Here is a 12,762-nt window from a genome sequence, read left to right as displayed (position 1 = left end):
AGCATTTGTGTTTTGAAGCTGGAAGTTTCATTATCTGAAATTTGCAGGCAATTACTAGGTCTAGTAACTCCCAAGATGTGAGCATTTTTTCCAACAGTCTAAAGTGAAAAGTGATTTTGAGTGTGTGTGGGGGGGGGGGCGGCGGGGGGTGCAGTTAGGGAGACAGTCCGCTTAGAAAAGAAAGATGTAATGAAGGCAGGCAGGAGAAGAGGCAGTGGAAACCAGATCCAGCCATATATTTGTCTCATCTGACTTTGGGAGCTCCAGAAGTATTAATGAGCAGCCTTCCAAGTCCCAGGGGAAGCTTTCGGATTTCCAGCTTTAAACAACTCGCCCTCATTTTGGCACAAAGTCAAACCAAAATTTGTCATAGTTTATAATGCTTGTTAATGAAGAACATCAAAAATTAATGCTCATTAGGGTGCTTATTAATATGCACGGTACTCTCCGGTTTGACTTAAGTAAAGCACCACTTCACAATAGTATTCTGGCCCAGCAAAGAGAGGAGGCTGTTCAAGTCTGAAGGGTGTTCTCTTGGGACAGCATTAGCTGCAGTGCAAGACTGGGTACCTGTCAGCCTCTTCCTGAACCTTCCAGACAGGTGAGAAAACAGGAAGCTCTCAGAGAACAAGTGGCTGTGGCTGCCACTGGGATGTCTAATTCCACACTCCAGTTTTCCTGTTCTACAATGTTATTTGGTGAAATGAATTGAATTGAATTGCGGTCAGTGGTACAATCAGGTCTTGGCCAAGAAAGAAACCACTAAAGAAAGAAGGAAGCTCAAGAGCTTAAGCTCAAAACAAATAAATGGCAGGGGCCAGGACGGTGGGAGGCAGTAAGGAGAGAAGATGAGAAAAAAAGACATAGCAAATAAATTGTTTTAAAAGATAGGGATCAAGAGATAAAGAAGAGTGAGACAGATATGCAGATACTGTCATATTCCAAACCAGAGAACACACAGCTAGGATATTACTATTTGTGTGATGATTTATTATTTTTTTCTTTGCCAATTTGAGGTTTTTAAGACTATTCTTAAAATATCCAGCAGCATTTCAAAATCATTTATTCCAGTGGGTCACTATACGTAAAAACTTGTACTTCAACTCTGGAATTTGTGGCCAGTGCTTTTTAGAGAATCTTGAACTTGCAACAAAGGTACAGAGCAAGGGAGAAAATGAGAGTGAGACAGGAGAATTTGAGCCCCAGCTCTACTACTTAGTGTGGAAATGAATGACCTTGGAGAAGCCACTTCATCTTGCTAAGCCTCAATTTGCTCATCTGTAAACTATTAGAGTGAGCTGTATGAAATTGCCATTTCATTTTTGTAGGTCAAAATGCTCAAATATCAGCAGCTTCACATGGTTCAACCTAATAAAAGGATTAAACAGGATAATATATTTGAAAGCAATTTTTAAAGTCTAAAATGCCAAAGATCATTTACGATCATCCATAACTGTTGCTACTTCAAGAAAAACATATGCATATGCACTATATTATGCTTCATTAATAGGAGCAGCTAAATCAAATCAAATCTTTCTTCAATATTGCCAAAGGCCTTTCTGATGCAAAATTCAGGATTAGGATAGCTGCAGCCCAAGTCTATTACTGTAAACCAATATTATTGACACTGTTTAAGATTATTTTAAAATGTCCTGTCTTGCTGCAATAGTTTAACAAAAAGTATTCAAAGTAACTTCCAAAATGGCTACACACACACACACCCCTCAGCCATCCTCCTCTCTCTCCCCAAATTGACCCAAAGCCTTACTAGCAAGAAATGGTACGGAGTTGTACAAGGAAAAGTCCCCATAATAGCATCATTCCAAAGTATTGATTGTAGCAGGTCAAAGTAGTACCTAGGAGAGAAGGCAGCCCAGATAAGTAAGGAAATCTGATAGAGATTATGCAGGTTCTAGAAATCAGAGCTGGTAATGGGACTAGGCCAAGTAGGCAAGCTAGAGTCAGAGCAAAGGAGGGCAGGAAAAATGAAGGCAACTAGTGGGTCCAAGGCCTGATAAACAACCAGTAACCAAAAGGCCACAAATGCTTGAAGACAAAAAGAGGCGGAAGTTGGGAGCTCTCTAAAAGGCAGAAATGCAGAGGAAGGTAAGTGACCAAATTTCCAGCAACCAAGAGATATAATAGGACAAAGTACAATTCAGATAAAACAGAAATACCCATCTGGGGAAGGATCTAATTTAATGGCGCAAAATGTTGTTGCATCTCTCATCTTAGGAGATTGTTATGCTTCCTGTGAAGGCAGACATCAATTCTGGCATTGCCAGGCTGGGGCTAACAGGGAGAAATATTTAGACGACATGGCTGGAGTGAAAAAAAGAGAAGGTTAATCAAAAGATCATTTATGATGATGCGGAGTGGGGCGGGGTATTGGTGGGAAACAGGGCTCTGTATGTAGCAAAAAGAAAGCAATTAGCGTTAGAGAGTATACAGAAAGCCTTCACACACACACACTCCTCTGCCAATCAAGCTGTGAAGACTTGGAATCTCTCTGAGGAGCAGAATATGATATTGTATTAGAATAATTGACTTTCCCGTTCAACCTAGATAAGAAACGAATGGCATATTGTACTGGGGCACACATCTCTAATAGAGATAATGCCGCCTCCTTTGATAGGTGTATAGCATTGTGTCTGTCCAGCAGGCAATCTGAGGCTTTTTTTTGTTTTCTTGCCTTCCTAAGTCTGAGCTTCATTCTCAAACAAACTGACGGTAGGGAATTTCAGTAATGACTTGCCGCCCTGCGTTAGCCCTTTCCTGCTCTGAAAACACTCCCTCTTTGCGCTTTTTGTTCAGAGACAGTAGTCTGAATTTACATTTGTTGGATTTCATTGTTTCTTCACTCATTGTTGCCCTTCAGAATGTAGCATTCTCCAAACTTGGGATTTTGCTCACTGCATCGTCTTCCAGCTCATTAATGTAAATAATAAAGAGCCTGGTTTCCAATGCTGTTCCTTTTCAGAGCCATATTAATAATTCATTTCCAGCTTGACAAAGTCCTTTCGGCAGCTGCTTTGTTTGAGGCTTTGCTCCTCACTGTGGCGATAGGTCAATTGTCTTATGGTGAAAATGAACCTGAGGGCCTGAGGAGGGCATTTGTATTCCCTGCACGTGACCATAGGGGATTAATGGTGTGGGGGGAAAAGCACCAAGTCCACTTCTAAGGCTCCCTCTGGAGACAAAGCCTCTTGTTCCTGTGTTCTTTCCAAATCTGCTCTTTTTAGCATTAATTATGAAGACAACGAGCTCAGCGCCAAAGTGTAGAAGCTGGATCCTCAGTTATGCACAGGGAATGAAAAGTCTGTCAGTCAAGATAACGCTATTTGTTCTTTTTCTAGAAGAGAACTTAATGACCACGGTAGGTCAGCTCAGATTGCCTAGGGCATGCAGTGGTTTATCCAGCATCCTGCACGTTGTAGGTGCTTAGATTTCTGCTAACTGACTAACTTAGTTATAGTATCTAGCCATGAAAGTTGCTCCAGGGACAAAGACTGGTGAGGTAATACCCACCAAAATCATCATGCCCCTCTCCTTTTCCACCAGATATTCCTCTGGAACACCTAGTGAGACATATATTCTAATACAGGGGTGTCCAAACATCTGGCTTCCCTGGGCCACATTGGAAGAATAAGCATTGTCTTGGGCCACACATAAAATACACTAACACTAACCATAGCTGATGAGCTAAAAATAATCACAATAAAATCTCAAAATGTTTTAAGAAAGTTTATGAATTTGTGTTGAACCACAGGTTGGACAAGCTTGGTCTAATACAAGAATTGAAGATTTGAAGAGGCACAGATAGGGAGTGTAAAAGAGCCAGATATAGACTGAAAGCCATGGGCTATGTGATATCAGGTGAAAATATTCTGCAGACACAACAGTGGCCCTTTTTCAATGGTGTAAGGAAGAAGTTAGATGGGAAAAAGCTAACAGGAGCTCTGAGTGATCAGAGAGCAGTGTCCAGTACCAAATTATCCATGGAAAAGTCAGGCAAGAGGAAGTAATCCTGTCAGAGCAGCCTCCATGGAGCTATCCTGGGACAGCAAGATGCACTAACTTCAACTACAGAACAGAAAATGGTTTTCAGATGGTTGCCCATGGATTCCCAATCAGCCCAAACCATTCTTTCTTCTCTGAGTAGATGGGAGTCTACCTAGTGTCATGTTCAGCCTATACCACCTCTGAGCATACTAAATACAGTCTTTTAGAAAAGAAATGAGGCGAGGCATAGTGGCTCGTGCCTGTAATCCTAGCACTTTGGGAGACCGAGGCAGGAGGATCACTTGAACCCAGGAGTTCAAGACCAGCCTGGGGAACATAGGGAGACCCTGTCTCTACAAAAAAAAAAAAAAATTATTTGAGCATGATGGCATGTCCCTGTGGTCCCAGCTACTTGAGCAGCTGAGGTAGGAGGATCGCTTGGGTCCGGGAGGTTGAGGCTGCAGTGGTCTATGATCATGCTACTGCACTCCAGCCTGGGCAACAGAGTGAGACCCTGTCTCCAATTCATACAAAGTAGAAGATAGAGATAAAAGCACTTTTCCTTGAGTGATGCATGTTTAGGGAGACTAAGTACTGGGGGATCTAACCCTTTAACAATACCCTCATCCTGATACCCTCCTTCCCCTGGTAGTCTCATCAGGACCCCTTATGCCTCTTCCCTGCAAATCATTCAGAGTCTTGCTGCTCTTTACTAGGTGGAAGGGGTAATAGTAAGGTTAGGTTAATAAATTTCTGCTAGAATGGGTTACACTTCCCCCAAATCAATGTAACATACTATGATATAAAAGGCAGTGTAGAATAATGGTTAAAAGTACAGACTCTGGAGCCAGTCTGCCTGGGTTTGTAATATTGGCTCTGCCATTCACTAGCTGTGTGTTCTTGGGTCTCTCTCTCTCTCTCTCTCTCTCTCTCTCTGTTTCCTCATCTGTAAAATGAGGATACTAAACATAGTACCTTCCTCATAGGGTTGTTACAAGGAATAAGTGTGTTAATATCTATAAAGCCTTTAGAATAGTGTCTAGTGTATAGTAAGTGCTACATAATTTCTTATTAAATAAACTTAGTTATTATAATTGCTTTGAAAGATTTTCAAAGGGTGATCTTTAATGATGGTATTTCAGGCACTGCAAGAAAATGATATTTTGGAGCACGCCTCACATCACATTACATGGATAACTGTCTATACTAATGAGGCCCTTAGACCCTTAGAAATCTATTCATCCAGAATGGATTGACTGCCCGTGACTCTCCACCTTCAATGATTCTTTTTGCTGCCCAGTGAACATATCCAGGACACAAGCTAAAAAGCAAAATCCATGGTTTCTATGCCTCTGCATCTCCAGACCTTTGCCTCCCATCTACCTTTGCAAAGTGCTTACAGGCTAAACACAAATCAGATTCAGCCCCGTTAACAGCTCTGCAGATAACATCTGAGGTTCATTGCTTGGCAACCTCCAGCTTCCCACTCACCTCCCTGTCCCCTTCTGAACAAACTCATGCTCTGACCCAGCTAGCTAAGGATGTGTTGGTCGGTCACCAGCATGGGTCAATCTCTCACAGTCTGTAGGGCTGTGGAGGAAAAGAGGACATAAATGAACTAGGGGTCAGTCCTTGTTTGTGTAACGTGGCATGTCTAACAGGAAACAGAACCCATTCCTATATGAAGAGATTTTGCCTCATATATAATAAGGCTCCCAGTGGGTAGCCTGACACCAAATGAATAGCTGGAAGAAAACTATCCTTTCACTGTGATCTGAGCAAAGACCAAAGAATGGTGAAATTGATGGGATTTTAATTCTTCTGGTTTTGTACTAAGTTGAAAAATCTTATAAGATCAGGAACCTGGTGGGATACACTAAGAACCTAGGCTCTGGGAGTATTTGGCTCCCTCTCTTTCACAAAGACAGATGACACAGAACTAAATACAACGCTGGATTATTCACATTTTGAAGACCCTCACCAGGGAAGCATCTTGGGTGTAGAAGCAGGGCTAACCTGAAACAAACTGAGACATCCTTTTCATCTTTACTTTGTTTCCATCCCCTTGTCTCTCCTGTTCCCAGTACCCTCATATTGACCGATCTATCTATCTTTCTTTCTTTCTCTTTCTTTCTTTCTTTCTTTCTTTCTTTCTTTCTTTCTTTCTTTCTTTCTTTCCTTTCCTTTTTCTCTCTTTCTCTCTCTTTCTCTCTCTCTTTCTTCCTTCCAACAGAGTCTCGCTCTGTCATCCAGGCTGGAGTGCAGTGGTACAATCATGGCTCACTGCAGCCTCCACCTCCCAGGCTCAAGCAATCCTCCCACCTTAACCTCTATAGTAGCTGGGACTACAAGCAGGCGCCACCATGCCTGACTGATTTTTGTATTTTTAGTAGAGATGAGGTTTCACCATGTCACCAAGGTTGGTCCCAAACTCTTGGGCTCAAGTGATCCACCAGCCTCAGCCTCCGAAAATGCTGGGATTACAGGCATGAGCCACCGTGCTCAGGCTAACCCCTGACTTTCTAAGAGTCCTATTGTGTCCAGAATTGGTGGGTTCTTGGTCTCACTGACTTTGAGAATAAAGCCACGGACCCTCGTGGTGAGTGTTACACAGTTCTTAAAGATGGTGTGTCCAGAGTTTGTTCCTTCAGATGTTCAGATGTGTCCAGAGTTTCTTCCTTCTGGTGGGTTCATGGTCTCACTGACTTCAGGAATGAAGCTGCAGACCTTCGCGGTGAGTGTTACAGCTCTTAAAGGTGGCACGTCTGAAGTTGTTCATTCCTTCCAGTAGGTTCGTGGTCTTGCTGGCCTCAGGAGTGAAGCTGCAGACCTTCACAGTGAGTGTTACAGTTCATAAAGGCGGCACATCCGGAGTTGTTCATTCTTCCCATCCAGAGTTGTTCGTCCCTCCTGGTGGGTTCGTTGTCTTGCTGGCTTCAGGAGTGAAGCTGCAGACCTTCGCAGTGTTACAGCTCATAAAAACAGTGCAGACTGGAAGAGTGAGCAACAGCAAGATTTATTGGGAAGAGGAAAAGAACAAAGCCACCACTACGTGGAAAAGGACCAGAGCAGGTTGCCCCTGCTGGCTCAGGTGGCCTGCTTTTATACCCTTATCTGGCCCCATCCACATCCTGCTGATTGGTCCATTTTACAGAGAGCTGATTGGTCCGTTTTGACAGAGTGCTGATTGGTGTGTTTACAATCCTTTAGCTAGACACAAAAGTTCTCCAAGTCCCCACCAGATTAGTTAGACACAGAGCACTGATTGGTGCATTTACAATCCTTTAGCTAGATAGAAAAGTTCTCCAAATAACCACCCGTCCCAGAAGCCCAGCCAGCTTTACTTCTCACTGGCACTCGCTGCAGGACTTTGCGGCTCCTAGCCCGGGCAGTCCGGCAGCCCAGAGGGAGCTCTTCCCTGATCAAGCCCAGCAGGCGCCGGCTGCGGGACCGGCTGCGAGGCCGGCCGTGGAGCCCGTGCCCACCCAGAACCCGTGCTGGCCTGCAAGTGCCGTGCACAGCCCCGGCTCCCTCCTGCGCCTCCCCCTCCACACCTCCCCGTGAGCAGAGGGAGCCGGTTCCAGCCTTGGCCAGCCCCAGAGAGGGGCCCCCACAGCGCAGCGGCAGGCTGAAGGGCTCCACAAGTGCGGCTGGAGCAGACACGAGGCCGAGGAGGCGCCAAGAGCAAGCTAGGGCTGCTAGCACGTTGTCACCTCTCACTATCTCTGCAAATTTTTCACCTCAAGGAAATCTGACCTTTCCATTCAATGAACTATGTTTGGCTATGTATTCTCTACACTCCTCTACTTTGTTCTCCTGACCTAGCTCATATCCTGTTATTTCGTCATCTGTTTTCCAAGATATTAGCAATTTAATTAGCCAAACTGTGTTAGGGCATTAAAGACTGAAAACGGGTTAGCATGTTATCCTTATTTGGTATGGCAGCAACTGTTAGCTGTCCTCCTAAATCTATTCTCCCATATTTTTCCTGGCAAAATGACTAGACTACATTCCCCAGCCTCCCTTGCAATTAGATGTGAACATGTGATTGAATTTTGACCAATGGCATGTGAGAATACGTACAGGGCGCCACCTTCAGGTCAAAGCTTTTAAGAAAAGGGTCTTACTCCAGTCTGGCTCTTTTCTTCCACCAGCTGTGTATAGATGCCAAAGAGGCCCTAGGGAATTGAGGGGCCACAAAATGGGGAAAACCTGAATCTCAAAATGACTGTGGGGAGGAGAACCACCCTGCTGACTTGAGAACCCACACAGGATTGCTATGTGAGCAAGAAATAAACTATTATATTGAGCTATTACATATTTGGGTTTACTCATTACCACAGCTTAACCTAGAACACCCTGAGACACCTGGAATATATGCATTCTTACAGACATTACCTATAGAAAATATCCTATGTCAAAGTACTGAATCTCTAATAGCAAGAAATTTCAGGTATCATAGATGGAGACTTTGGAGATAGAGCTTTTTGCAGAAACCCTCACATCAACTACAAAGACAAATCATAGATGGATTCAGCCACAATGCATGAGGGGAGAGGAAGTTGGACCAAGCAAAGACCCATTAACTAGAATAGGTTTTGAGGGAATCTGACCACAGTTTGCAGAGCAGGATCTCAGCCAGGACAGTTGGGAATACCTAGAGCAGTGTTTATAGCCTCAAATAATAGTCAGAGGGAGGAGAGCCAACTCAGTAACAAGAACTTCTAGAAAGGTTTCAACCCAGAAGTGAAGCACAGTGTGCATCATCATCATGATATGTCCATATCTTGCCAACTGATAAGGTATCAAAGAAATGGGCTAGGGCAGAGTCTAGGAAGAAAAGTTTGGCAGGAGTTAGGCAAGGTTCTGCATGGGGAGTTAGTCCTAGAGGGAAACAAGGCCAAATTACCAAACTGCACAGTGGGAGAACAGAGCAAAAGTAACCTAGAAAGGGGGCGAGGAGCACTGCAATTCAGGGGTGTAATGAACGCACAAAGCTCACTCCCGGCTCAGTGTTTCAAGCCCTGTTAAATTAGTCTGAGGTTGTTGATATATTTTCTGCCATTTTAAACATTGATTTAGGAAAGGGTTAGGGGGTGATCTGGGTCTGCAGATAGGGCTCATCAATTCAGTTGAAAGGCACTAGGGAAAACAAAGGCAAGGAAGATGTGGGAGGAACTGACAAGTTAAGGATCCACTTTCAGCTAATGTCAGTTCTGGCCAACAAATCTTCATATTAGAAAGGCATGGCTAATGTCGAATCATAGGCGAACAATTAAAAATGCATAACATCATCTTCATTAAGTCGGTACCATTAAAGACCAGAACTATTAGCACATTTAAGCATGCATGACCAGTACCTCTCTTACCAGTTCATGAGCAAATCCTCTTTGTCCTTGCAAGATTCCACATTAGCCAGATTCAAAGAATTATCCAGCTAATATTGGCCATGGCCAGAGTTGGGACTTCATCTGCATAAATTGCTAAAAAAAAAAAAAAAAATAGACTTTCAGTCTCATTTTGCAATAGTGATCATTTCTGACATTGGATTGTTGTACATTTATTATCTGGCTCCCTCTAAGCCCTTTCACAGCAGCTAAAGTACTCCCTCTGATGGTCTGTAGATTTCACTCACAAGTAACAACAGGGCATTGTTCTGTTGAATTTTTCCTCAGGATGCTTCTAACAACCCCCAAAGCTGGAACCTTGACACCACTTAGTTGAAGCTTTGATTGAGCTCTTTTGGTCTTTGTTTTTTTTTGCAAAGGAAAAAAAAAAGAAACTGGTATAATCTGTTTTAGAAGTTGGAATACACACACGCGTACAAATATACTATGTACATATAACATATGCATAATTCAGCAACTTTGCTCTCCCTGATTCTAGAAGACTTTGCTTACAGAACACTTTGCAGAATTCAAATCAATAAAAAATGCTGTCTTGCCAACCCAAAATGGGCTTATATCAGTGCTGCTTACAGAGGAAGGGGAATTGCAATATCCAATCACTGCAGCAAGGAAGCTGGCTGCACAGTGTGACATGGCCAGCAAAAGGCCAGCCACACCGTACAAAGTCCTACAATTCTAACCATTCATGTCAAGGAGGTTGTAAGAGCCATGGGAAGAACCTATAGTCATTTCCCCTTGAGTAGCCATGTTTGTAAAGTCCTTGTAACCCTCTCCAACATGCTTCCCCACCGATATAGCCTTACTTGTCGTCCCTATATTCCATGTATTCTTTCTACTTTACCCCAGAGCCTGTTGCTACTGTCTGATCCCTAAGATGAACCTCCTAGCTTCATCCTGCTTTGTTCCATAACTATACTTTACCCCACCACAAAAAATCAGTACCTCTTCCCTTTGCAACATCACAGCAGTTTTCAGACATCAGTTTACAAAATAGTGCTGGGCTGTGATAAAATTTGGCTTTAAAAAAAAAATTAGAAAAATAAGGTCAATGTAATGAGAGTTTGTCAAAAAGCTAAATGTATTCAGTTAAAAGCTGTCTATTTTTCTGAGATGATGTCCTTCCTGAGATGATGTCCTGGGGGCCGGGAGGCATTAAAGCCCCCTTCTTTTTATAAAACTATGGTGATAGTAGATGGTGGTTGAGATTCAGCTTGGGTTTTGTATTTTTTTACTTTGCAAAAAGAGAAAGAAAGTATCTGGGAGAGATAAGGGATAAAGACATTAACGAGCTCCTTTAAACATATCAGGAATGAGATTAGAAGGGGTCTGTTTCAGTGTGAGGAGGAAACAGAGAGAGGGACAAAAAGGTCAGGTGCAGTTCGAACATCACTGTAAGGTGAGGAACAAGAGGGTAGTAGCAGTAGAGAATCTGGAGTATGCTGAAGATAAGCTCTTTTTAAGTTCTATACTGAAGTCCAGCACCAACTGCAGCCCTTCCATTTGCCTAATTACAATCACTCTCAAAAACGCACATTGGGATGCATTGCATTGATATAATTTGCAAATAATACTCAAATTTTATCCTGATAGCAATTAAATTCCCAATTACCTGGAAGGCAAACACAGTCATGCAAATCATAGACGCAGACTGATTCATATTAGAACTCCAATGGTTATCACTTCAGAACTAGGCAATTTCCATCTCCTTTCCTTTTTACAGTCTGCAGTGAAATTTACTTCAACTGGACTTTGTGCGTTACAGGACTTAACTCCATTAATTTTCTGAATATAAAATGTTATTTTAGCTTATCTGAAAATTGATCTTCTCCCAAGACTATCCCTTTAATCTTTTTCTCCCTCTACTTCTTCATAAATGTATTATCTAGTTCAGTCCCTATATTATTTATCATCTATTATTATTTATTAATTCACTAACGCTATCATATAATTCAGCAATGGAATTTTTGCCGTAATGCTTTTCAATACATTTGCATACTGAATAAAACCATATTGATTCTTAAGGATTTTTATGTGCTAGAAATGCTTGCCGCAGACAAATTTGCAAACAAATTTTTATTTGGTTTCCAGAGACATGATTTTGACATGATTTCAACTGATGCCAACAAATCAAACCAAGTTCTGCAACAAATGCCTTCTTAATGGGTTTTGCACTATTTGTTTTAGTTGACACCGTTTGTTATAATTTAACAGCGTTTCCTTCCTAGGAAATTCCAAAATCAATAAAAAATGGTGACATATGTTTGTATTTATTTGGAAATACAAATGCAACCAAAGGGCTCTGTCAGTATACGATTAATAGAGTACAAGATGTTGTGGTTTGGGGCATCTGATTGTCTGTCTTGTAATATGAATTTTGAAACAGCTTGGGATTCCTGTTCCTTGACTTTCAGGTTTGGATAGAATTTCACATTAATGATAAATCACCCTGGATATGTGGTTTTCTATTTCAATTTGCTGCAACGTAGCTTCATCAGTTCACAAGGGGGAATGTGGGACCACACGTGGGATGAGAAGAACTACAAGCTGGTAATAAAATGTTAAGACAAAAAAAGCGAAGACATTTGAAATGTTATTACTGAGGGAGATGCCAAAACTGGCATTTCTGTCTTTTCTTCCAACTATTATGGTGCACAGGCTGGCAATGGAGAGCCCAAAGCAGAGGTTCAACATCGAGTTCTCCTCATGATAACCCTCTAGTCTTTTTAGATAAATTTTTCTCCATACTGACAGTTGGGAAATATGATTAAGAATTCCAAGGAGAAAAAGTACTCTGCTCTGGGTCTGACTGCCAACCCTTTTACAAACATATTTTCAGGATCTGCCTGTCCCTTGACCTAGGTCCAGTCCCTTGGTTCTCTTCTGTGGTCCAGGTACAAATGAAATTCTATCATAGAATTAAAACATCTCATGGTTAGAAGGATCTGAAAAGTCATCTATTTCAGTGGCTCCCAAAGGCCAGTTTCAGGGACTTGTGCAAAATCCTAATGAAATCTTTCAGGTCTGTAAAACAATAAGGGCAATGTGGTAGGAAGCTAAATGTATTAAAGGACTTTGCTTCACTCTGAGATTATGTCCCTTCTACTTTTGGGGTATGAAATGATGGTGTTTTAAATGACAGTTTGTTTTTTCTTCTTTCCCTAGTGTTCTCCTTAGAGGGTGAACCTTCATTTTTTGCCTCATATATACATGGAAAGAGAGCTCCACTAGAAAAATACTCCTACCTTCCCTACTCTTCATTTACTCCTCACCATAGTAGGAAAAGTGAATTATTTTATTTAGTAAGTTTCAAAGAAAAAAGTGAGTGTCTTTGACTTGGCCCCTTCTGAGTTTC

At 42.1% G+C, this 12,762-nt stretch overlaps 1 long non-coding RNA gene across 2 annotated transcripts in view; it reads right to left on the bottom strand.

Annotated features, from left to right (window-relative positions):
* Positions 1-12,762, bottom strand: part of LOC103880880 — a 120,381-nt gene that overhangs the window by 89,668 nt on the left and 17,951 nt on the right. For both annotated transcript variants that reach the window (XR_004180670.1, XR_004180669.1), the window contains exon 2: positions 9,372-9,485. This is a non-coding gene — a long non-coding RNA (uncharacterized LOC103880880). The remainder of the gene's footprint in view (positions 1-9,371; positions 9,486-12,762) is intronic.

The sequence above is a fragment of the Papio anubis genome, chromosome X, assembly GCF_008728515.1.
Source record: "Papio anubis isolate 15944 chromosome X, Panubis1.0, whole genome shotgun sequence".
Taxonomy (NCBI): domain Eukaryota; kingdom Metazoa; phylum Chordata; class Mammalia; order Primates; family Cercopithecidae; genus Papio; species Papio anubis.
This window is presented reverse-complemented; position numbering and strand designations above follow the sequence as displayed.